Below are 26,043 nucleotides of genomic sequence, written 5' to 3' on the forward strand. Positions count from 1 at the left end.
GGATCCGAATCTTGGAAACTGGGGTCCCCCTCCTCCCAAACTGGCTTGCTTGACCCAGCTTTCGACGGCGGACCCTCCCTTAGGGAGGGCTTCTTTGCCCACAGGGGGTGCGGGGTCCGCTCGGCCCCCTCCTGTGGTCGCTATGCCGCTGCAGCAACCGTCGGGGGATTCATGGCAGGACCTAGATGCGGATGATCCCTCCCTGGCGGCCCAGGTAGAAGGTGACGACCCGAGGGTCCTCCGCATTTTTCAAGCAGCGGAGTTGGATGATCTCATCCCCCCCACATCCTGCAGGAAATGGACATCGACCCTCCTCCGGATCCTGTGGCTCAGGATCCGAAGATTAAGAAAGGGGACCCTCTGCTAGCGGGCTTACGACCCCTAGCGAAAGCTTTTCCCACGCATCACAACATCTTGCAATTGATTTCAAGGGAGTGGGATACTCCTGAGGCCAATCTTCGAGTCGGACGAGCCATGGAAAAATTATATCCTCTGCCTACTGATTTCTTGGAGATTCTTAAGGTTCCTGCGGTTGATTCGACGGTATCCGCGGTCACGAAACATACTACCATCCCGGTCACGGGTGGGACGGCGTTGAAGGATGTCCAGGATCGCAAGCTCGAGGTTTACCTCAAGCGTATCTTTGAGGTCTCAGCGTTGGGGATGAGGGCTGCTATCTGCAGTTCCCTAGCACAGCGAGCAGCTCTGCGTTGGGTACAACAGCTTCTCACATCCCAATCTTTGCCACAGGCAGAGACTATTCAGGCTGATAGACTTGAAGCAGTGGTTGCCTATGGAGCTGATGCTTTTTATGATCTGTTAAGGGTTCTCGCTCGGTCCATGGTGGCGGCGGGGTCCGCTCGCCGTCTTTTGTGGCCATGCAACTGGGCGGCAGATGCTTCGTCCAGGACGCGCCTGAGTTCCCTTCCTTTCAAGGGTAGGTGCCTGTTTGGGGAAGATTTGGATCAGATCATCAAATCTCTTAATGAGAATGTGGTGCACAAGCTACCAGAAGATCATCCACGTTCTTCTAGATCCTTTTATTCCTCCAGGAACAGGTACCGGAATCAACGGAGGTCGCGTCCTACCAGACAGCAGACACCTCGGGCGCCTTCTACACAATCACACACCTGGAACCGGTCCTTTCGTGGGCGCCGCCACGGTAAGGATACTCAAGGGGTAGGTTCCTCCTCGAAGGCTTCACAATGATGCCAGAGGGACCCACGAGGGGATCCCCCATCTAGGGGGTCGCCTTACTCTCTTCTACAAAGAGTGGGTCCAAATTACGTCGGATCAATGTGTGCTGGACATCTTAAGACAAGGCTACGTATTAGATTTTGTACACGAACCCCGAGACCGTTTTCTGTTTTCTCCTTGCAGTTCCCGCCTCAAACAATTAGCAGTTCGACAGACTCTCGATCGTCTGCTACAGCTGGGGGCGATAGTCCCGGTAGCGGCCTCTGAACTGGGAAGAGGACATTATTCGGTCTACTTCGTGGTTCCCAAGAAGGAGGGCACTTTTCGACCTATCCTGGATCTCAAGACGGTCAACAAGTGTCTCAGAGTTCCTCGTTTTCGTATGGAAACGCTCCAGTCAGTGTTAGCAGCTGTGCATCTGGGAGAATTCTTGGCCTCTTTGGACCTTACAGAAGCATACCTTCACATCCCGATCTATCACCATCATCAGCGCTTCTTACGCTTCAAGATTTTGGGACAACATTTTCAGTTTCGTGCTCTCCCCTTTGGCCTGGTGACAGCTCTGTGAGTCTTCACCAAGATCATGGTGGTGGTAGCGGCGGCGCTCCGCAGGGAGGGTATCCTAGTACATCCCTATCTAGACGACTGGCTCATTGGAGCGAAGTCGAGGGCGCAGGGCTACCGTGCTGTCGACAGAGTGGTACAGCTTCTTCAATCTCTGAGATGGATCGTCAATTTCTCAAAGAGCAAACTGATACCGTCCCAATCGCTGGATTTTCTGGGAGCACACTTCGACACCAGCCGGGCCAAGGTGTTTCTGCACCCGGACAGAGCTCGGGCTCTACACGCTCAGGTAACCGGTTTTATGGCTCTCGTCGCTCCCACAGCATGGGACTATCTTCAGGTGCTGGGAACCATGGCTTCAACTATCGATTTGGTACCGTGGGCCTTCACTCATCTCCGACCTCTCCAGAGGTCCCTACTTTCGCGATGGAACCCGGTGTCGAGAGATTTTCAGGCAGTGCTGCCCATTCCGGGTGTTGTCTTGAGCAGTCTACAGTGGTGGCTGGACCCTCAACGATTGGCTCAGGGAGTGTCTCTGCAGAACCCGGATTGGGTGGTCGTCACCACCGATGCCAGCCTCACCGGCTGGGGGGCGGTTTGTCAAGACAGGTCTCTCCAAGGCCGATGGACGGTAGATCAGTCCACTTGGCCCATCAATCTGCTGGAGACCAGGGCAGTCCATCTAGCGCTGCAGGGGTTCTACCCACTGGTACGCAGTCGAGCGGTTCGGATTCTCTCGGACAATGCGACCACCGTGGCGTATATCAATCGCCAAGGGGGCACCAGAAGCCATCTAGTCTCGTTGGAGACCGACGAGTTGATGGTGTGGGCGGAGCTACACTTGCAGCGTCTAGCGGCTTCGCACATAGCAGGCGTGGACAACGTGCAGGCAGATTTTCTCAGCCGGCAACACCTGGATCTAGGAGAGTGAGAACTCTCAGAGGACGCAATGCAGAGGATAGTGCAGCGTTGGGGGATACCCCATGTGGATCTAATGGCAACCGCGACAAATGCAAAGGCTGCCCGTTTCTTCAGCCGCAGGCGAGAGCACGGCGCGGAAGGAGTCGACGCACTGGTTCTTCCCTGGCCTCGACAGTGTCTCCTGTATGTCTTTCCTCCGTGGCCTCTAGTGGGCAAGGTCATCCGACGGATAGAGACGCATCAAGGTCCGGTGATTCTAGTTGCGCCGGAGTGGCCTCGACGTCCATGGTTTGCAGATCTTCTCAATCTGGCAGTGGAAGGCCCTCTTCGGCTCAGTCACCTACCACGTCTCCTTCGCCAAGGGCCAATATTTTTCAAGGAGGCAAATCGCTTCTGTCTTGCGGCTTGGCTTTTGAGAGGCGCCAATTAAGAAGACGCGGATATCCAGAATCTGTCATCTCGACGCTCCTGAAAGCTAGGAAGACTTCCACGTCGGTTACCTATGTCAGAGTATGGAAGGTTTTTGAGGAATGGTGTGAGTCAAAGACGATTCTGCCAACGCAGGCCTCAGTAGCGCATGTGCTTTCCTTCCTACAGGCGGGTCTGGATTTGGGCCTGGCCTATAATTCTCTTCGTGTGCAGGTGGCGGCTTTGGGAGCTTTCCTACGGAGTAACGACAGGGAGCTCCTGGCCTCACATCCGGATATTCTACGTTTTCTAAAGGGGGTAAAACACTTGAAGCCTCCCATTAGACCGCCTTGTCCTTCATGGAATTTGAATTTGGTACTCCGGGCTCTATGTGGTCCACCTTTTGAACCTCTGAGTACAGCCACAGTCAAGGATGTCACCCTTAAGACCATTTTCCTGGTGGCAATCAGCTCAGCACATCGGATCTCCGAATTACAAGCTCTTTCATGTCGGGAACCATACCTTCGTTTCACACCAGGGTGAGTTTCCCTGCAGACAGTTCCATCTTTTCTACTGAAGGTGGTCTCGGCTTTCCATCTCAACCAATCGATAGAGCTTCCATCATTTGTATCCTCTGATTCGTCTGACCTGCGTCGGTTGGATGTCCGACGTTCTTTGATACATTATTTGGAGGTCACTAATGATTTTCGACTCTCCGATCATTTGTTTGTCCTTTGGTCAGGGCCCAGGAAGGGTTGCATGGCATCCAAACAATCAATCGCTCGCTGGCTGAAAGCGATTATAGCTGCGTACATCGGAGTCGGTAAGTCTCCACCTTTAGCTATTAAGGCGCATTCTCTCAAGTGACGTCGTGGGCAGAAAGTTCTGCAGTTTCTTCTCAGGAAATCTGTAGGGCGGCAACATGGAAGTCGCTCCACACTTTTGCAAGACATTATCGTCTAGACCTTCGCTCGCCGTCTTACGGTCAGCTTGGAGACAGGGTCATACGGGCAGGGCTGTCCGCGACCCAGCCATGATGGGGAAGCTTTGGTACATCCCACCGTCTGGAATGATCCTGGTACGTACAGGGAAAAGAAAATTATTCCTTACCTGCTAATTTTCGTTCCTGTAGTACCTTGGATCATTCCAGACCCCTCCCTTACTTGGGGGTTCTTTGTGGGCCATCCCTGCTTTCCTGTCTTCACAATATTTTCACTCTGTATCTCTAGTTATTGCGAGCTGTGTCTTTGAACACAGTACTGTTTGCAAGTTCTCAGTTACAGCTTTTTGAGTACAAGTTAGTTGCTGTCACTTTCAGCTGTTATTTTCTCTATATTTTGAGATTAATTGATCCCTCTGGTTCTGTCTCTTCTCGTCTTGGCTTTGCTAGTCCGGTTACTGAGGATTGAGGCGAGGGAGGCGTGGCTATATAGGTCTTCCCCTGGGAGTTTTTGGTTCTGACTCCATCTGCTGGACAGGGGACATAACCCACCGTCTGGAATGATCCATGGTACTACAGGAACGAAAATTAGCAGGTAAGGAATAATTTTCTTGTGTGAGTAATGGTTTCAATCTTTTAAGGATCATGAGTTTTGCGTAACCTTCCCTTACTTTTAAGGATATGTGTTTTTAAATTGATTTCTGGATCCATTAATACTCCCAGATTTCTTACTTCTTCGGCCAGTTCTATTTTCTGGTTATTTCCTAGCGTTATTGGTGTTTTAACGATTTCAGTTTGTATTCGTTCAAGCTGTAGGAATTCTGTTTTATCAATGTTAATAACCAGCTCCATTTGGGTTAGAAGTTGTTTTATTATGCCAAGGTACATGTTTGCTAATCCTAGTGTTTTATCAATGGAGTCCTCTATTGGTAGAATTAGCTGAATGTCGTCAGCGTAAATGTAATGAATTATCCCTACTCCTGCCAGTAGATGACAAAGGGGCAGCATATATATATTGAAGAGGGTGGCAGACAGAGCTGAACCTTGAGGTACTCCAGTTTCGAGTTTAAGTTTTTTTGAAAGAGTGTTTTTTATCATAACTTGGAAGAACCTATTGCTGAGATAAGATTTAAACCAGTTAATCGTTTTGTCGCATAATCCTATTTCTTCTAGTCTTTTGAGTAATGTTTGGTGGTTTACCATATCAAAAGCTGTGGATAAATCTAGCATTATAAGGATGTAATGTTTGCTGTTATCGAAACCTCTTAAGATGTTGTCGGTTAATGAGAGAAGTAATGTTTCAGTACTGTAGTGTTTTCGGAAACCGTGTTGCGAAGGGTACAGTATGTTGTTTTCATCTAGGTGTTCAGCTAATTGTTTTTGCACTGCTTTCTCTATTAATTTGGCTATTAATGGGAGGTTAGAGACTGGACGGTAGTTGTTGAGAATTAGGGGGTCACTGTTTTTCTTTTTTATTATTGGTTTTATGATTGCCCCTTTCAGTATGTCTGGCATTATTCCTTCTGTTAGTGATAGGTTTATGATGTTCGTTAAGGTTGGGGCTACTACCTTGGTGATCTTTTTTATCTCTGTTGTGGGTATGGTATCAATCATATGGGGGTTTGTATTTTTAATCATTGATTCTACTTCTAGTTGTGATATTTCCTCAAAAGCTGACCATGGGTTAACATCTCTCTTTTGCATTATGATTGCTTGTTTGGTGTTATTTGGGAGCTTATTTCTTAGGTTTGATATTTTATCACTAAAGAATTGGGCTATTTCATTACATTTTGATTCAGGTAGGCTTTGAGGTGACTCTTGCTTGTCGGTTGTAAGATTTGTTACTATAGCAAAGAGGGTCCTTGGGTTGTTGGCGAATTTTTCTATTTTGTTACTATAGTATTCTTTTTTAGTATTCAAGATTAGTTGTTTGTAGTAGGCTAGGTGTTTCCTGAATTTGTTTAGGTTTTCAATTGTTTTGTTTTTTCTCCATGTTTTTTTGAATTTTCTGAGGTTTGTTTTTGCATCCTTTATTTTTGTATTATGCCATTGGTTATTTTGTTTTGTTTCTTTGATATGTAGTGTTTTCATGGGGTTTACCATATTGGCTATTTTTTTTGTTGATTCTAACCAATGATCCATACTTTCTTTTGGTTCTATGTACCCCCTTCCCCCTCCCTGTTCAATGTATTTTCCATTCTTTTGTTCCACTGTAAACCGACATGATGTTTCGACTAATATCGGTATAAAAAAATTCCTAAATAAATTGTACTCTTTGACAGCCAGGCTATAAGGATAAGTAATGAATGTTTACTGTATGTGACTTTTCTGAGTGATACAGGGCCTCTAAAGTGTGCTGCTGTAACCAAGAGTTTGAATATTTTTATTCCTTATTGTTGGAGAATATATGAAGGGTGAAAACTCTTTTTCAATTTGCTAAAATTAGGCAACTCACACTCAATGATGGGAAGCCTAATACAGTGTTCTTCTCCCAGGAAAAGACATTCTGACTGTCTCCCCTGATGTTATATCCCACATTGAACGGGGAGAAGAGCCATATATCAGAGACGAGCCAGGATCAGAGGAAAGAGAAACTGGGAAAATCAGCTGCTCAGGTGAGTGCAGTAATAAAAGGCACGGGTGTAAACCTGCTGAGATGAAGAGTGGAAGGAGCAGCTGGGAACTGCAGAGACCCCCTTCACAAGCTCCTCTGGAGATCTCTTTAAACACTCACAGGGTTTCTGTTGCAGGCGTCAGTCACACAGGATGTCCTTTTCCAAATCCAGACAGCCAAAGCCCTGTGACATGGTTTCTGTAAGATGAACTGCTCCCTCTTGGGTTGGATCCCCCTAGTCTAATCATTGCATGATTTACAGTATTAGGTCTCTTTGGCTTACAGCTATGTATGTTACTGGTTTACTAAGTAAGGAAACAGGAAGTGCTGTAGCAGCCACTCCTGATTATTGTCCCAGCTCCTCTCCTGTGGTTGGTTCTGTGCTGGAACTTGGCATACCCCAGTGTGGATTTCTTTCCATTATCAAAAAATGCTTTATTTCCTATTGATCTGAATTCTAGTTACATCAGAGCCCTTCATATCTCTGAAATATCATAATCTGTCTCTCCAGAAAACAGCATTATGTCCAATTTCTTTTTTGTGTCTAGAAAAAGATGAATCCAGAAAAAATAATACAGAACCAAATCACAGCAAAGTTGGTGAGAATCCAGAGGAGAACGAGATATTATCAGAAAAAGATGGAGAGAATACTTCATGTTCTGACTCTGGAAGAAATTGTCAGAAGATAAACTGTGCCACTGAGGGACTATTTTTATGTACTGAGTGTGATAATAGCATCAGCAGAAAAGATAAATTATCATACCAGAAAATCAAAAGGAAAAAAATACTCGTTTCATGGTCTAAATATCAGAAAGATTTCACAAGCAAAGAAATGTTATCTCACCAAAAGATCAATTCTTATCAAAGACCATTATGTATTAAATGTGGAAAATATTTCATAACAAAAACAGTATTCTTTCCTAAGAAACCTTTGTTATGCACTGAGTCTGGTAAAAGCTTCAAACAGAAGATGCACCTCGTAAACCAAAAGAGAACTCACACAGAAGTGAAACAGTTTCCATGTAATGAGTGCAGTAAAAGTTTCAAGAGCAAGTCTGATCTTGCAATCCACCAGAGAATTCACACAGGATTGAAACCATTTACATGTACTGAGTGTGGTAAACTCTTCAATCACAATTCAGGTCTCACAATGCACCAGAGAATCCACACTGGGGAGAAACCATTCATATGTACTGAGTGTGGTAAAAGTTTTACTTGGAAGTCAAACCTCACTGTCCACCAGAGAACTCACACAGGACTGAAACCATTTACATGTACTGAATGCAGTAAAAGTTTTAATTGGAAGTCAAACCTCACTGTCCATCAGAGAATTCACACAGGACTGAAACCATTTACATGTATTGAATGCAGTAAAAGTTTTAATTGGAAGTCAAGTCTCGCAGCTCACGAGAGAACTCACACAGAATTGAAACCATTTATGTGTACAGTGTGCTGTAAAGGTTTCAAGAGCAAGTCCGAACTCACAGTTCACCAAAGAATCCACAGTAGTGAAAAAAAGTTCATATGTACGGAGTGTGGTAAAAGTTTGTCGGAAAAGAAATCTTGCACTCCACCAGAGAATTCACACAGGACTGAAACCATTCACATGTACTGAGTGCAATAAAACTTTCAATTCAACATCAGATCTCAGAGTCCACCAGAGAATTCACACAGGTGTGAAACCATATACATGTACTGAGTGTGGTAAACTCTTCAATAACAATTCAGATCTCACAAAGCACCAGAGAATCCACACTGGGGAGAAACCATTCATATGTATGGAGTGTGGTAAAAGTTTTAATTTGAAGGCAAACCTCACTGTCCACCAGAGAACTCACACAGGACTGAAACCATTTACATGTACTGAGTGCTGTAAAACTTTCAAGAGCAAGTCTGATGTTGCAGTCCACCAGAGAATTCACACAGGGGTGAAACCATTTACATGTTCTGAGTGTGGTAAAAGCTTCAGTCAAAAGGTGCATCTCACAATCCACCAGACAATCCATACAGGTGTGAAACCATTTACATGTTCTGAGTGTGGTAAAAGCTTCAGTCAAAAGGTGCATCTCACAAGCCACCAGATAATCCACACAGGAGTGAAACCATTTGTGTACAGTGTGCTGTAAAAGTTTCAAGAGCAAGTCCGAACTCACAGTCCACCAAAGAATCCACAGTAGTGAGAAAATGTTCATATGTACTGAGTGTGGTAAAATATTTAATTGGAAGTCAAACCTCACTGTCCTCTAGAGAACTCACACAGGTGTGTAACCATTCACATGTTCTCTGTGGTAAAAGCTTCAATCAGAAGAAATACCTCAAATACCACCAATGATTACACACTTATGCAAAACTATTCATGTGTACGGAGTGTGATAAATGTTTCAATTACAAGTCTAATCTTGCAGTTCATCAAAGAACTCACACAGAAGCGAAACCATTTATTTGTACAGAATGTTGTAAATGCAACAACACCAACGGCTTCTGACCTTACAGATCTTCTGACAAGAGAAGAGCTGCGGGGTTGGTTCATGGAGTTAGACAGATTTTAAGCAGCAGAAAAAAGAGCTACTCAAATCTATATCTGAAATAAGGGAGGACTTAGCGCTGGGTAATCAAGTTGATGAATTAGAAATGTGCGCAGGTTGTCATGCACAGGTATTACAAAATCTCTTCGAGCAGCAGAAACTCGTCTCTACTGACATGGCTGCACTAGCTGAAAAATTAGAAGACATCGAGAACTCCACATGCTGCAATTTAAGGATAAGGGGAATCCCTGAACCTGATACCTATAAAGATGTAGCGTTAGTGGCAAAAAATATTTGCATTTATATCCTCTCATTTCAGACCAGCACAGGGGGACTGGATGGCAGCCATCTTAACCCAGTCAAGACTGAGAGGGCGCATAGAGCCCTAGGCTCTAGATCTGATAATAAGGCTTGGGATATTGTACTCTGCCTGCACAGTTATATGCTCAAAAATCACTCATCTTTGAACTGGCGAGAAAGCAGTCTGATTTACTTTGGGAAGGCCATTCTAGTTCTATTTTTCAAGATCTAGCGCCTTCTACTCTCCGCAGACGTTTCGAGATGCGAGATGTTACCAAAGCATTATGGGATGCGCATCTCCGCTACAGATGGACCTTTCCTTTTGGCCTGCTTTTCGTGGTCAAGGGAATCACATACAGAGTGAAAACAGTGTCAGAAGCAGTAGTTGCCTTCAAACAAGCCAATATCTCCTTTACCTTTCCAGTCCCAAAGATGGCGGTCGAGATGGATAACATCCCAAAATGGCAGCATGCAGGCAAAGGTGGAAGGAGACTACAAAGGCAGTCGAAGACCTGCTATGCTATGTCTGATCAGGGATGATGGGAAGATGTGGGCTCTCTGCAGCAGCGGTTTGTCATTGTGGACTATTTTTGGAGTCCTGAATTTTTCCTTTCTATCCATGAACTTTAATTGTTTATATGTTGGGTTATGCACTTTTAGTCTTCTTGCGCCATGTTTTGAAGGCCTTTTCTGCTGGGGCCAATTAGTATGTGGGGAAATTGTGTTGGCTGACTTTAGTTAGTGTCTGATTTGAAGGGTCTGGGGGGGGGCCTGGCTCTCTTTCTATATTGGTCGGTCAGTAATGTCCCCCAGGAGTTGGTGGATCTACCAGGGTGTTGGGGTAGTTCAAATACAGAATTATTTTTGGGGTGGGTATTTGTTATATTTGCTTTATATTTCTGTTGCTGGAGAGGATTGCACGTATTCATTTTATGGAGCCTTCAGGCGCAACACATAATCTCCTAATGATAACTGTGATTGTAATGCAATGACAGCTAAATTTTTTCCCTGAATGTCAAGGGTCTTAATACTTTTCGGAAACGCTAGCTTTTATTTGCAGAACTCAAACAGCATAATATAACTATTGCATTTCTCCAAGAAACTCACTTACGGAAAAAGTATGAATGCCTACTTTCTCCTAAAGATTATCGTCATCAACTTTTTGCAGCAAGCTCAGTGGGCAATAAATATGCGGGTGTTGCTATCCTAATCTCTAATTTCTTCATACATGAGGTACTTTTTTGTTTTTCTGATCCAAGTGATTGATACTTTATGCTAACTATTAGAGTGGGCAGTGAGGTCATCGCTTTGGTTAATATCTATTCTCCCAACTGTGACCAGGCTTCTTTTTTACAGAGGCTAGATGGAGTTTTGTTTGCTTATATGAAAGGACCGCTGATCATAGGGGGGGGATTTCAATATCACCAAAAGTTTAGAACTAGATAATATACAACAAATTAATTCTCAGATGCAAGGGGGGAGGAAATTGTTTGGCTCTCTGATTTCCCAATGGTATGATTGTGGTCAGTGCTTTTGGCGCCTTAATGAAAATTTACCGAGGAACAAGCCTTTTGTTGAAACTCTTGTGCTAAAGATAATATGGGTAGCCATGACTGATGCTGCTGCCCATGCCCAACCCTTTACAACAAATGAACACACGTAACACCAGGTTGAGGATCAAACAGGCCGCAGCTTTTATTAACATCCCGAAGCCCAAGCCATTTTATCATAACAACAAATTCCCCCTCCCCTGCCCATCTGCCACCAACCAGCAAGATGGGCACTCAGAGGCTATCCCAGCCTGTATGCGGTCACATCATGGACACGACCCCCGCCAACGCTCACCACGGAGCTGACCATGTCGACCCCCTCCCCCCCACTACCTCCCCAGTAAGGAGTCGTACCATCAACAACTGCACCCAGTTCAGTTAGGAATCACTGACCTGACCCCAGTCAAGTCAGACACTTTTAACCACCGCATAATCCCCCTATCGGCTCGGGCTACCTGCCACAGGCGCAGGTAAGAATTACCTGCGACCCACTCAGTATGTATTGCAAGGCCTCTTGCAGTGCATTCAAAAAGAGGTCCAAGCCCACAAAGGATAAATAAACCACATCCCCCCTTAACAACCCCGTCTCAAGGTCCCAAGCCCAATCATGGCGCATATCCTTTGTACCTACGGCATATCCTTTGTACCTACGGCTAAATGTAACCTGTTTGATCTTAAAGTACATCTGCACCGCTTTATTCGGTCACTTAAGATCAAATCATTCTTTGCAGACACCGCGCCTGGCACTGATTTTTCATTAGTTCGGCCCAGATCCCGGTGGGTCCCACCGGGCCCTGTGGATCCTTTGATTTTGGCTTTTGAACGCCTAGTGGACCACGATCTAACTAAGCTGGCGGGAAGTCAGCATTACACTAAATTTAATCTCTCTAAATCCGAATTCCAGGCGGCGCTGTCTCTCCAGCATGATTCATCTATAGTGATCAAACCGGCGGATAAGGGTGGCGGTATTGTAGTGCAGGATAAATCATGTTATCTATCAGAAGTGATGAGGCAACTGAGTGACACCTCTTTCTATCTTCCGTTACCAAATGATCCATCTCCGCAACTATATCAGCAAATTAAACATGTGGTCGACGAGGCAGTTGACCGCCACATTTTAACATCCCGGGAGGCCAAATTCCTCACACCTGCATACTGTATCACTCCGGTTTTTTACACCCTCCCGAAAGTACATAAAAGCCTTCAGAATCCCCCAGGTCGCCCTATAGTGGCGGGGATCGGTTCTATTTTAGAACCCCTGTCCCAATTCGTTGACCTGTTTCTTAAATCTTTTATACCAAATATAAAGTCATACGTCAGGGATTCTTCACACTTTATTACCTTGCTAGATCAAACACCGGTTCCCCAAGAACCTTTTCTTTTTGTGACACTCGACATTGTCTCCCTCTATACCAGCATTCCCCAGTCTGATGCTTTACGAGTTATTGAACAGGTATTGAACTCTCGGATTGGTCCTCAACGTATTCCAACCTCTTTTTTGATCTCTTTAGCTACACTGGCACTCACTAAGAATTTTTTTCGGTTCAATGATTCTTTCTACCTGCAAACGAAAGGCACAGCTATGGGTGCCACTATGGCCCCTAGCCTGGCCTGCCTTTATGTGGCAGAATTTGAGAACACCTTTGTGTATTCTGCTGAAGGTTTTCAAAATGTCACACTATGGCTTCGCTATATCGATGACATCTTTCTATTATGGGGAGGTACAGAGGTCCAATTGTTTATGTTCATTGATTATCTTAATGCATGCAACTCCAATCTGCAGTTTAACTTTTGTGTACACCGTTCCCAGATTGCTTTTTTAGATGTGCTGGTATCAGTTGAGGATGACCGTTTCTCGACTACTATTTTTCGCAAAGCAACAGACCGCAATACTTTGTTATCTTTTCAAAGTTGCCACCCGAGTGCACTTCGCAAAAACATCCCGACAGGTCAATTTTTTAGGCTGCGTAGATTATGTACCACTCATAGGGAATTTTTAGTTAAAGCCGAGGAGATGTCATCTCGCTTTGTGTCAAGAGGATATCCTAGAACTGTGGTTAAAAAAGCGATGAAACGCGCTCTATATACCAATAGGGACCTATTATTCACCCCTCCTCAACACGCTGAGTCATCAGTAACTAATTTCATTTTACCCTTCTCGACCTTGAGCCGGCCCATCACTCATATGATTCGGAGACATTGGGAGGCTTTATCTTTAAATACGTTGTTTACTGATCCCTTGAGGTTCACTTTTCGGCGTGGTAGAAATCTACGCGATAAATTGATTCACGCAGACCTTCCAGCATCTCCGGTTCCCATCAGTGAGCCTGGCCATTATCCTTGTGGTCACTGCACAGTGTGTATATACACCAAAATTACCACTAGTGTGAGGCATCCGACCACTGGTAAACTGTTTCAATTACGTTTTCACTCTGACTGTACTACATCAGGTGTAGTCTATATGCTTTCCTGCCCTTGTTCTTTAGTGTACGTCGGCAAAACTACCCGGATGGTAAAAACCCGGATTATAGAGCATTGCTCTAATATCCGTTTGCAACGTGAAAAGGAACCCTTAGTTGATCACTGGCTTAAAAAATCTCATTCACTCTCAGACCTTTCATTTTGCGTTCTTGAGGTTGTTCCGCGTCCTGCTCGTGGGGGTAATTACTCTGAGGTATTAGGCAGGATTGAACAACGGTGGATCTTTACTCTAGATACAGTATTTCCGAAAGGTTTAAACCGTGAGATCGAATGGTTTTTATTTTTTTGAAGAATACTGACTAGCAGGGTAGGCTGTTCTTGGTACTGCTCTGGTGCCTTATAGGAACGGCAGCCAATGACTGGAGTCCCTTGACTCACGTGGTTGCCTTCCCGTAATTTTGGCGCCAACTGTCATCTTTAAATACCTGTCATTGTAAAAGGGCATTGCGCTCCCGTCTATCTTTAAATGCTGTGAACAGGTATGTGAAGTTTTGTACAATGCATTATGGTCGGTTGTAAGTCCTCTTTTGTCTATCCTGACGCTTGTTTATTTTCCGTGTTACAGCTTATTGTGTGAATGCCTGAAGTGGTGATCCCCCCCGATGCAGCCCGCGGCGAAACACGGGTCCGTGTCGGGGGACGCCATTAAGCTGCTGCCTGTATAAATCTGTGGAGTTGCCATATTGAAGGAATAAAACATCATACATTTTATATGACTTTTGAAGTTTTGTGTCAGGACTGAACATTCATCTGCACTATCTGTATTCTATGATATTGCTTCAGGTGCAGTACTTGCTCATTGTGGTTTGTTGGTCGGGCATATGATAAACCCCCATACCAGCTAACCAGGAGCCAATCTGCTGATTTGCCTTGGCACGACAACGGCACAAAACCTTATTCGCGATCAAAGCAGGCCTTGGAATTATATCGGACCAGCAAATTACAGTGGCAGGGAACAAAATAGGAAACAGTCACTAGGTCCCTGCGCACCATGCCAATGAACTTGTGGCCAGATATTTTGCCCCAGTCATATTCCCACCCAGGTGGATGATTAAAACCTGCGGCAGGCTGAAACAGCTGAGCTCCCTTTGCAGACAATTCAGAAACTCTGCCCAACGCATTCCCTGTTGCCCCAGCCAGCAAACATTCACCCCCTGGCCCTCCAAGTCCAAATGTGGCCCATAAGGGTGCCCACAGGTGTCGGAATGTCCCCAGGCTACATAGGAATGTCCCACACAATCATCCCCTGGTGTGCTGCACCTGCAAAGAGAAAAGAATATCTTGGATGACTTAATTACTGGGCCGCAGATACCCGGTGAAAGCATCTGACTTCCACCTACCAATCCTTTGGATCACTCCCCCTAACAGACCTGAGGTCGCCGCGGATGTTTCTGCACCAATCCAGAAGGAGTGAGTCCTGAACCTCGAGGTATCCAACCCCAACGCAGTCAAACACATCTGTAGAACTGCCTCAAACTGATACTTTGTCAGGGGCCGCAAGTCGTGGGGAACCAGAAAATGAACCCCCCCCCCCCCCTTCCGGGCAAATTCGCCCAAAAGCCACTGCGTTCACCACAGGGCAGGTCTGCAATCCCAGAACCGAATGAAGCACCACAGACGACCCTCTACCCGCTTGATCGGTTTTTGACCTATGAATAACTAAGGTCACCGAATCCTCCCGTATGTTCGCATTCCTAAGTAAGAGGCCAGAAGCCTCAGAAACCTCAGAACCCTGAGAGGCTCTTGCTACCAGCTCGCTAATGCGAAAAGCGCCAAAGAAGGTGAACACGAAAGTGAGCCGAAATAGACAATACTCTAATTGCTATTACAAATACTCGTAATTGCAGCAAGTCCCATATTTTTCCCAAAATCTCATGAGTAATCAGGAGACATTTATCTGGAACCGCCGCAGGCCCACCCCAGCATCAGCCGACGAACCAGGAATCTCCCTACAGGAAAGCCCCAGCCATGAGCCCTCATAAAAAAGGAGAATCCGGACAATTGCCTACCCACCGATGCCCTGGAAGCCCCGCTCATCCTTGTCCTCTCAATAAATTGTATGATGTGTTCAACCTGCCAGGAAAGACATAACCTTGTTTTGCGGACGCCACATAACTGCTCCAGGTGGACGGAGCTAATAATGCCCGGAGCAGCTTCCGGGAACTGAAACTCCAAAGGAAATGTGGCACTGATGCTCCCTGCTGATCCGCTTCCGGTGCGAGCTCCCGAAACAAGGATCACTTACAATGAGAATCAGCCACAGCGTTAGAAACCCCGGGAACATGCCTAGCCCGTACAGTGATGTTCAATCTCATACAGCGCAGCACGAACTCATGCAGCAGATCAGACACGCAGACTGCCTGTTAATGACATCAACTACTCTGGTTGTCACACCAAAACACTACTCTCCTGTCTTGAAATTGCGATCCCCAAAGGAACACAGATACGACAATGGAGAACAATTCAAGGAACGTAATGTTCTTGGTAACCCCAGCCTCCCTCCAGTCCTCCAGCCAAGATGCGCACACCAGGCACCCTGGAAGTAGGCGCCGAAACCAACTGACCGGTAAATAATTCTAAGACGCAATTTGAGGCAGAATCATTTTGCCACAATAATGAGCCATTGAAATCCGACAGGAAACTATCCAAAATCCGTAAATATTCCCTCAGCTGCTCTTTTATGCAAATCCGCCATACTAGAACTCAGCCTTCTCAGAAAAACCCTAGCCATAGGAAGCACGTGGCAAGCAAAATTCAGACTGCCCATCAGGGATTGCATCTGGCGCAGAGTCAGCCCTGGACACCAAATCCCTCATGATCACCAGTTTGTCCGCCGGCAAGTGTGAGATTATCCCACTGATAATCTCACACAGAGTCCAACTCAATGCCCAAGAAAACCAGCCAAGTACAAGGACCTTCCGTCTTGTCCTCTGCTAACGGGATGCCAAAGTCAGCAGCAGTGCCACGGAAACAGCTCAACAGGTGCAAACAAGTCGATGAAGATGAGTCACCAACAAAAATGAAATTGTCCAAATGCACGATTTTCGCCACCCCAGCTCGCTCGGCAACCACCCAATGAACAAAGGAACTAAATGTTCAAAATAAGCACAGGCAATGGAATACTCCATAGGCAGGCATTTGTCAAAATAGAACGCTTCCTGGAAAATGAAACCAAGCAATGGGAACGACTCAGGGTGGTTTGGAAGCAACCGGAAGGCAGAATCAATATCCACCTTCGCCATCAGAGCCCCCGCGCCATAACGATGAACCATTGACATCACCGAATGAAAAGAGGCATACCGCATGGTGCAGAGATCTTTGGGAATGTAATCATTGACCGAATTGCCTTCCGGGAATGACAGATTATGGATCAAACGAAACTTACCCAGTTCCTTTTTGGGCACCACCGACAGCAGGGATAGAACCATGCCCTTGAAGGGAGGGACCTGAAAAGGACCCGCAATTCTACCCGAGTCGATCTCCTGTTGCACTTTAGCGGCTACCACATGGGCCAGTTTATGAACGACGGACAATTCTGACCCCCCCCCCCCCCATCAGATCTTCAAAGGGGATATGAAAACCATATGCAAAACCCTGAAAGAGCAACACAGCTTCCACTTTGTGATACCTACCCAGCCATACTGTCAGCTGCTAAACGGATGGGGGTAGGAGCCAACCCCGTTACCTCACTTCAGGGGCTTTTTGCAAAAAACCCACCGCCACTCCCGACACTGGATCATTTCAGACACTTGGGGGTGGGGTGACCCAACCCGCAATTGGAGCATGCATGTTTGAACTTGCAGTCAGGCTGACCAGTTGAACTTCCAACACACATGTGGGAAACTGGCCCCGACTCGACTGCCCCCTGCTGGAGCCGGTCCTGTCTGAAAGGGTTGCTCGTAAGGCACGCCAGATATTCCGCTAACTGCCCTTCTGCCAGAAGATCCTACCTTGGCACACATCTGTGTCAACCACAACCTGACAACCCTACTGCCCCAAACCATAAATTTGATCTCCTCCATCTGGTCTTGAAAATGCTCATCATAATTGATCCACGAACAACCCTCGTACACCTGGCTGGCTGCCAGAATAGCATCTGCAGATGCCAGCATGGGGCCATACTGAGCCGGATCACGATAACCCACCACACTAGCCAAATGGAGGAATGAGTGGGACCAGTTGAGCACATTGCGAGCCACCCTCTGTTGTGCACCCTGAAATCTATCCGCACTCCCTTTTTTCCTCTTCTCCCTACGCTTCCCCCTACGACCCTCTAACAGCTGGAAAATATCGATGTACTTGCGCTGCCTGATCTTCTTGCGAAGCGACTTGGGCACATCTCCCACAACTCGGACAGACTGACTAATGCAGGCGCACCCCTCGACTGACCCTGCTCCCCTGCCTGGCTTTTCTCGCCAGAACCTACTAAAGAAGGGCCAGAAGAGGTAGAAAAGGAGGAAGATGAAGAGGAAGAAGAATCCGAGGAGCTGGACTGGGAGCGCTTTTTTTTATGCTGCGATTTCTCGCGTTACTTGTAAATTGAAGAACCAGGAGCCAGAGGCTCTGCAGCCCCTCCCTGTGAAACCACCGCCTGCTCTGTCAAACTAGGAATCCCGAGCCCTGACGGAACGTGAACCCCAATCTGCGACTGACCTGAACCCCCTGTGATAACCTCGGACTCACTAAGTTGTCTGCTGTCTGCACGTATCCCAGTGATGTTCGAGCCTCGGGCACAGCCGGTATTACCCATTGCACTGGGGGTTGAAATCTGGGAGCTGCTGTCAGGACCCATCTCACTGGGGGTTGTAGCTCGGAAACTGTTGGTGGGATCCATCTCACTGGGGTCAGGGGCCCAGAAGCTGGAGGTGAATGCCGCAGCCGAGACCAGAGGAACTCTGCTCAATTTAAAGCCAAAATATATTGTATAAATATTTTAATTCAACATGATATCAAAATACATTTTAAATACAAATGCTACGTGCAATACATCATATCCACGTTTAAAATGTACACATCATACTGCCATCCATACCACACATACCATCACAACACACCACATAATAAAAAGAACAACATATGCATCTACAATATAAATACCCAGTACAGTACATTACATATTCAACAATCATCAGTTGTAACACAATACCTAGTATCTGCACTTTCTTTAACACATATCCTATTACATAGCGTATTATTTAATTATTCAGGATTCTCGAGTGTCAAAACTGATACATAGTATCTTCCATTATTCAAAATTTAATAATTAATCTACTAATGCAATATAATGTACCCTACGATGTAATACCCTACGATGTAATACCCGACGGGACACCCGTTTCGCCCCTTCCTAGGGGCTTCTTCAGGGATATACTGCTGTGTTGTTCACATCAACATTGTATCTGCATCTTCATGGGATATATTGTTCAACATCCATGCGTTGAAATTACTTTCCTGAATTCCATGAAGATCATTAAGTGGATATCACATTGCACGGAGCAGTCAATTCTCCAACCTGATTATTTCAAACCGCTGTATATATACTTCACTTGCAAGCACGCATTTGCAGGAAATACGATGTTAATGGATTTCTCAAAGGGAACTGTCTCACATTTATTCAATACCTTAACAGTACTCACGGGCCATCTGCATTCATAATTATTACTTCACCAAGAAAGTATCTCTTCAATAAGTTTGCTGCGACAGACGCCGACACCAAACTCCCGTCCTCACAACGAGGAAGATGAAGAGGAAGAAGAATCCGAGGAGCTGGACTGGGAGCGCTTTTTTTAATGCTGCGATTTCTCGCATTACTTGTAAATTGAAGAACCATCTGTCGACGGGAGTTTGGTGTCGGCGTCTGTCGCAGCAAACTTATTGAAGAGATACTTTCTTGGTGAAGTAATAATTACATCGTAGGGTACATTATATTGCATTAGTAGATTAATTATTACATTTTGAATAATGGAAGATACTATGTATCAGTTTTGACACTCGAGAATCCTGAATAATTAAATAATACGCTATGTAATAGGATATGTGTTAAAGAAAGTGCAGATACTAGGTATCGTGTTACAACAACTGATGATTGTTGAATGTGTAATGTACTGTACTGGGTATTTATATTGTAGATGCATATGTTGTTCTTTTTATTATGTGGTGTGTTGTGATGGTATGTGTGGTATGGATGGCAGTATGATGTGTACATTTTAAACGTGGATATGATGTATTGCACGTAGCATTTGTGTTTAAAATGTATTTTGATATCATGTTGAAATAAAATATTTATACAATATATTTTGGCTTTAAATTGAGCAGAGTTCCTCTGGGTTAGTAATGTATTTATCTGATTAACAGAGGATGCACTTAAGTATATGACCTCAGCAGCCGAGACCAGATCATATCGCCAGCCCTCCTGTCGCGAAGAACCAGGACCATCACCCACCTCTCCAGCAGGATAAGCCTGTGAAGAAGGAGCAGCAGCAACCGAAGACCTGGAAGACGCCGTGACTGCCGGACCTCCTGGAGGACCCCCAGGGAAGAAGGGCCAACGATGCGGACCCATAGCAAAAGATGGCGATGCCGGAGCCCCTCGCCAAGAACCAGGAACCCCCCCCCCCCCCCCAAGGGGACATCGAAAGGCTGCATCCCCCTAAACCTCCCTTGAGGGCACCGATACCAAGCAAGAGGAAATCCCTCACCCCACGGCTGAAGAAAAGGACCCGAGCCGGATCTGGGTCACACATCCCAGAGGAACCTTCCCCACCCCCCCCCCCCCCCCCCCCCCCCCCCCGCTTTTGCCCAGAAGGAGCCCATTAGGAAGACCCACCAAAACTTGTCCGAACCTCGGAGTCCGTCCGTCCCCCCCCCCCCCCCCCCCCCCGACCCCCTGGGCATGGCATTCTCCCCCCAGGCTCCAACCCCCTTGAAGCAGGCAAAATCAAAATATTCTGTACAGCACTTCCCACAGCTTCAGCACCGGACAGCTCTGAGTGCGAAGCTGCAGCCTGACACAGCAGTAGGGGAAGGCACAGGAGCTCCCGGTACTCGCAAGAGCAGAAGGGGGAGGGCCGCAGTTACTCACTGCATCCGGTCCCGGGGAAGCCGCCGGCGTCCCCGACTTCTGCCTTGCAGAGATCCTCACGCTGCGGGTTTTGGACCGCGACGCCCCCCCCCCCCCCCACAGCTGCTGGAAGCGCCAAGACCTGCCTCCCTGAACCTGTCACATCGGAGCACGGCCAAACCGACCCCCGACCTCCCTGTCACCACGGAGCTCACCCGGGGCCGCCAGGGATGCTTCTTCCCCCGGCATGGCTGCTTCCTCAGACGCCATTTCACCGCGGCGAGTCAGGCCGAAACTAAGGAGCAGAGGCCGGACTTGCAGCGTCAGACGCGACGGCAGGCAAGTAAAGGAATGGCTGCTGATCGCAACAACCCTCACTCAACTTCTCCCACTCCCATCTACCCCTGCCGAGGAGGAACCAATGGGTTCCCAGAAACAAGTGGTTTGAAACAGACCTCCAACTCCCCCCCCCCCCCCCCCTCCCCTGACCTATTTTGCTGCATGGGCCACCGGATATTGGCAGCAGCAGCTCCCATCCCCCAGCCCACTTTAACCATCAGTTTGCCAGGATGACCTGGCACCATATTACAGCAGCCAGGCAGGTATGGGACCTGCCTGACCTTACAATGCAGGAGAATTTTCTCCTCCCTGTTTCCACTTCTACATCTAAACCTGTAATCTGGGAATGTTCTAAAAGTGGTGGCACAAGGTTTTTTTAATTTCATACGCCACACACTATAAGAAAGAACATAATTCTAAGCATTCTCTAGGGAGCACATGTGTACACAATCCAGATCAGTGTTACAAAACTTATCCTCAATTTGATCTGAATTACAGCTTCTGGATAATGCTAATATCGCTCACCAGCTTGATTTGCTTAAACAGGAGCATTTTGAGGGGAGAATAAGGCTAGCTGATACCTAGCACGACGTCTGAAGGCCTTACAATTTGGATCTCAAAATTTTAGCTAAAGTTTTGGCAGAGCGCCTAAATAAGATCCTACCACAATGAGGGGCAGATTTTTAAAGGGTTACGCGCGTAACCGCGAAAACTTGCTCCTGCACAGGCTGAGCCTATTTTGCATAGGCCTGGCGATGCGCGCATGTCCCAGGGCTTGAAAAAAGGGGCAGGGCATGGCCAGAAGCCTCTCTATTGCCGCTGGGCCCGGGGATCGCTGGCCGGCACTTGGCCGGCACGCGCAACCTACTAATAAAACAAAGGTTAGGGGGGGACTAGGTAGGGTGGGGGCCGGGTTAGTGAGGGGAAGGGAGGGGGCGGAAGGAAAGTTCCCTCTGAGGCCACTCCGATTTCAGATATTTTATAAAATCGGACGTAGATTCGTGTGTGCAGGTTTTAAAATCTGGCCCTTAGTGCATTATGACCAAATGAGTTTTATTCCTCACCGATGGGCAGCAGATAATGTGCAGAAGATTGCGGTCTTGCTCTGGTGGGTTCATAAGAAGGTACCAACTGTGCTATTGTCTATTGATGCCGAAAAGGCATGTGACATGGTACATTGGTCTTTTTTATTCAGAACTCTCCGGAAATTGCAGTTTGGTCCCTCCTTCTTACGATAGGTTGAAAAATTATAAGATTCTCCTGAAGCGAGGGTGAAAGTGAATGGAGAGTATGGAGGATGTTTCACCATAGGCCATGGAACCAGACAAGGTTGCCCTCTATCCCCTCTATTTTGCCCTCTTTTTTCGAACTCTTTACCACTCGAATTTGATTATTTCATCAGAATATGGGGGCAGAGGTCGGCAGTCATCTGTATAAAATTTTATTGTTCGCTGATGATATCCTTTTCACTATATGTGATCCCTCTTTTTCACTACCAGGAGTCAAATCAGAATTACAACGCTTTAGCAGGGTTTTGGGGTTTAAAGTCAATTTGGATAAATCAGAACTCTTGGATATCAATTTAGATACAATCACGCAGTCTTAGCTTAGTAAGGCCTTTGCCTTCCGTTGGGCAAAAGCTTCCCTGAAGTACCTCGGTGTTCATATCAGCCCTCATATAGATGACTTACATAGTTTGAACTATACACTACTATCAAAGGCGGTGCATAGGGATCTGGATAGGTGGAACAGAGCCTGCTTTTCTTGGCTAGGCCGTATAGCTATTATTAAGATGAATATCTTGCCCAGGTTTCCCTATTTATTTATCACTCTCCCCATATTTTTACCTACTGTTCTGCTATGTCGGTGGCAAAAGAAAATTTTTTTTGTTTTATTTGGAGAAGGTGCCCGCCACATGTAGCTAGGGCAATTCTATATCAACCTAAGAAAACAGGTGGCATGGGCATACCCAACCTTTTTTGGTAGTTTGCTATAGCACAACTGTGGGCGCTTATGGATCTCCACTGTTCTGTAGAGCATAAGCAATGGATGTTACTGGAGCAAAGCATGGTGGGTTTAATGCCCTTGGCAGCGCTTCCCTGGCAGCCTTCTTCTACTTGGCGTTCCATGTGCACTTTGCCTATTGCATTATCAACTACTTTGTGAGTTTGGAAACAGTGGAGACGTAGGGTTGTGGGCAGTGCTTCTTATTTTTCTCTTTCCCATTTATTTCACAATACAGCCTTCCCTATTTGTAGACCTATCCATGCCTTTTCAGACTGGAAATCCCATGTCCTATATAAATTTGGTCATTTAATAGAGGGTGATGAGGTTATTTCAATTAACTCCATAATTTCTCACTACCATACGACCTCTCTAAAGTTTTTGCAGTATGCACAAGTCAGACATTTTCTCCTTAGGTAGCAGAAGGCCTTGGCCATTAGACCGGGTAAATCAATGTTTGAAAATTATGTGAACAAGTGGATAAGTTAAAGGGCCTAGTATCCAAGGAGTATGATATTCTCAGTTATTGCAAAGATGAAAAATTCTCACGTCTTAAGGCCTGGGAGTTGGATTTGGGGGAAGAGTTAGAGATGGAGACATGGGATGACATCTATTCCAATGCCAGTAAATGTTCAGTACCTGCTAACCTTCAGGAAAATTGCTATAAAATGCTGTTTCGCTGGCATCTTACTCCATTAAAATTATATAACGTTTCCAGCCGTGAACAATCTGTGCTGCAGAAATTGTGGGCATATAGGTACTTACATCCATGTATGATGGGAATACTCGTTGATTCAGCCCTTTTGGTGTGGAATTAATGATTGGACATCTACAATGTTGGGAACTGATAATCATTTTAGTGCTAGGCACGTTTTGCTGGGAATACCTGTGGCTCAGTTCTCTTAAGTCTCAACACCGTTTATACCAGCAGATTTTTATAGCAACCAGGAGCGAGATTGGCTGGCTGTGGAAGAGCCCTGATCTTCCCTCTTTCCAAAGTGTAGTTTGTCGCTTACATAAAAATTATCGTTTATCACATATTACAGCGTTGCGACATAATGGTCTTAGAGCTTTCAGGGATATATGGGGCCCTTTTATGCAATGGAGTCGATTGCAGGGGAAAGAGAGTTAGCACACTCTGCTATCTATTCTTTAACTGTTACTATCCATTTATGCTTCTTGCCTTTTGGTCGTTAGCTTACATTTCGAGCTCCCCTGGTCAAATTTTGTTGAGTTCTGTCGAAATCCTCTTGTTGCATTACACAATGTGTTACTGCGCCTGAGCAGTTCTCCTTTATAGCTCTGTTTTGAATATCAATCCAATTATGTTGACATGGCCATTTTTGATCAGCATTATTTTATGTTATTCTATTTTATTTTACTGTTTTATTTGATATGATTTGATCTGTGTTTCTTGCATATGATATGGGATATAGGGCTTGGGCATTGTTATGAACAGACTCTTTGGATGATTGTTTATTGTTGTTCTTTTTAAGGATTATATGTTATATGCACAATATCCAATAAAAATTTTCAATACAAACAAAAACAAAGAAAACTACTCCATGCCTACCAGGTGATAGATGGCAACCTGTGTGTGCACAGATTGTACATCCCCAGAAAATGCATGTGGTATGGCCCTTATAGAAATTGCTTATTTAACAGAATCAACATTCCCAAATACTCTAAAAGCGATGAAGTACAAAAGTGAAAGGCCAAAATTGGACTCTATTTTTACACTTGGATAAGTGTTTTGATGATTAGAAGGAATGAGCGAGAATTTACCAGAATATCTGAGAAAATAAGTAACAATTTGCAGTCCAAGATAAAAAAAAACCTCTTTATAGAATGAGAACAGCAACCAAGGAAAAAGAATTAGCAAAAGCATAAATACAGTGGGGGAAAACAAAGAGGTACTTCACCATCAATGTATGGATCAAAACCTGACACAGGAATGGTTAAGGGATGAAATTAAACCTTAAAGATGAGAATGATTGATAACTGCAATGCTGGACATTGGAGTACAGACTAGATGGATCACAGCTTGCATAGAAAGTAAAACAGACAATTGCAGTTCTTTATAACAGACAAAGAAATGGTTACACATCTCATCAGTGGTTGGGTTGTTGTAATCCAAATGTAACCACAATACTTATATAACTATAAAAGACCACCAATCAGAACAGTTAACAAATTCCAGTAACTTTATTATAAACTCATTGCAGTGCATATTCCTTAGCAACTGCACCTAAGACCTAGATCTAGAAACCAAGGAGAAGCAACAAAGTATAACATTTATTAAATTGCCTGGACTGATTAGTCAAATTGAGTCCCTCTGCTGTTTTCCTTCTGAGTGCACAGGGGAGGGCAGTGATTTAGTAATATTTATGATTCCTGCTCCATACATCCCCCAACTGAGGATACTCCTCCCATATCTCAAGTCACAGAGAAAACTACCCAGTTCCTTCCTTGATCCCACATGTCAGTCTTTCTTCCCTGTGTTCTGTCTGACAGGGGACCTGCTGCAAGGTAAGAGTGTGTCACTGTTTAAGGACTAATCTCATCTGGTTATCAAAGAATCAGGCTTTGCCAATTGTCCAGCCTGCAGATTGTGTGCCCAGCTATGGAGACCAGTTCTTGGGATAAGAAGATCATATTGGCCTGCTTGCTCTATTTCTGCATCATATGCAAATGAACAGCAATAGTTGTGCTGATGTCAGAAGGCCTGTATACACAGAGGCACAATAAGACAGACTGGCTCATCCACTGGAAACTGTTTAAACACTGTAACAAAAACACTGGGATCACAATCCTGACACAACTTAACATAGACATCCACTATGACAGTCGAGACCCCACCCCCTCCCTGCTCGAGAGCCATTCCCTCAAACAAAATGAGAGGCCAAAAACTGGATGTAGAGGCCGCAGCTTTAATGTGGATAGTATATACGATAAATTCGGTACACGAGCCACAGGTCTCCATCGACACCAACCGTGTCTGACCAGTGCCGCCGCCATGTTACCTAGCAAAACAGCCATCAAGTCCAAGCCCTCGCCGTGACCTTCAAGCAAGGTGGCCACCCTCAACTGGCAAAGTCAGCCTGCTCCCCCATGCACCCGCTAAGGCTGCAACAATTCCT

At 45.6% G+C, this 26,043-nt stretch overlaps 1 pseudogene; it reads left to right on the forward strand.

Moving 5' to 3' along the window:
* LOC115085921 overlaps positions 1–18,023 on the forward strand; it is a 47,218-nt pseudogene extending 29,195 nt beyond the window's left edge.
* Positions 18,024–26,043: the final 8,020 nt, after the last annotated feature.

The sequence above is a fragment of the Rhinatrema bivittatum genome, chromosome 2, assembly GCF_901001135.1.
Source record: "Rhinatrema bivittatum chromosome 2, aRhiBiv1.1, whole genome shotgun sequence".
Lineage (NCBI taxonomy): Eukaryota > Metazoa > Chordata > Amphibia > Gymnophiona > Rhinatrematidae > Rhinatrema > Rhinatrema bivittatum.